The sequence below is a fragment of the Staurois parvus genome, unplaced genomic scaffold (assembly GCF_062004578.1).
Source record: "Staurois parvus isolate SC_StPar_1 unplaced genomic scaffold, SC_StPar_1.0 ptg000985l, whole genome shotgun sequence".
Classification (NCBI taxonomy): Eukaryota; Metazoa; Chordata; class Amphibia; order Anura; family Ranidae; genus Staurois; species Staurois parvus.
Genome location: NW_028318781.1, coordinates 2,844,725 through 2,845,087, shown reverse-complemented (window position 1 = coordinate 2,845,087; position 363 = coordinate 2,844,725). Strand labels below are relative to the sequence as shown.

Here is a 363-nt window from a genome sequence, read left to right as displayed (position 1 = left end):
CTTTAATAGAAACGCAAAGGTTGATTTGTATGTCAACATTTCTAATTTAAAATGAGCAAGAAAAAATAATTTGTGTAAAACATTAATGTCACATTAGGATAAGTTTACATGAGTAGAAATTAACCTGATGATGTCATTTTCACAGGTTTGCAAATGTTAACTTTTTGAAGCTCACACAAGTAAAAGCATAGGTCATCCAGAGCATCCAATGTATTTTCTGGGGCCTAGGGAGAGGTGGTTTATTAACAATTTTTTTTTTAATATGGAACGCTTCATGAATTTGTGTGTCATCCTTGCGTAGGGGTCATGTTAATCTTCTCTGTATCGTTCCAATTTTAGTATATGTGCTGCCGGAGCAAGCAC

At 34.2% G+C, this 363-nt stretch overlaps 1 non-coding gene across 1 annotated transcript; it reads right to left on the bottom strand.

Annotated features, from left to right (window-relative positions):
* Positions 1-256: 256 nt before the first annotated feature.
* Positions 257-363, bottom strand: LOC149441436 (U6 spliceosomal RNA). Its single transcript, XR_016307375.1, has one exon. It is a non-coding gene; the product is annotated as a U6 spliceosomal RNA (small nuclear RNA).